We start from the raw sequence: 352 nt of genomic DNA, 5'->3' as shown, positions 1-352 counted from the left end.
TTAACTTATTTGTTAAATATTGAAAGAAACCTTTGATTTATTATTACCGTATAAATCATAAAAGATCGTCGATGCACCACAGCACAATCATCACGAGTGTCATTGCGATCAATTTGTTTCGCATTAATAAAAAACACCTTTTTTCTCCTTCCTTTTTGTTGCCTGTAAATTTAAGACAACACACAATGTTCGCCATGATAAGAAATTATAACAGAAATCAATTAAGGAAGAATTACCATTGTGAGCCAACACAAAATTTGGGAAATAATAACTGTTATATAAAGCATAAGTATAAGTTACAGACGTTTCGACATCATTATTGTGTTTGCTTCAAATGTATAAACCATATTCT

The 352-nt window shown here is 29.8% G+C and overlaps 1 protein-coding gene across 1 annotated transcript in view; it reads left to right on the top strand.

The window, feature by feature from the left end:
* The window catches only part of LOC108759572 (putative uncharacterized protein FLJ37770), a 3,791-nt gene that overhangs the window by 2,511 nt on the left and 928 nt on the right, over positions 1-352 (top strand). The window lies entirely within an intron of this gene.

This window comes from Trachymyrmex cornetzi, unplaced genomic scaffold, assembly GCF_001594075.2.
Source record: "Trachymyrmex cornetzi isolate Tcor2-1 unplaced genomic scaffold, Tcor1.1 scaffold1941, whole genome shotgun sequence".
Classification (NCBI taxonomy): domain Eukaryota; kingdom Metazoa; phylum Arthropoda; class Insecta; order Hymenoptera; family Formicidae; genus Trachymyrmex; species Trachymyrmex cornetzi.
Note: the sequence above shows the minus strand (reverse complement) of the source record. Positions and strands in the feature narration are given on the sequence as shown.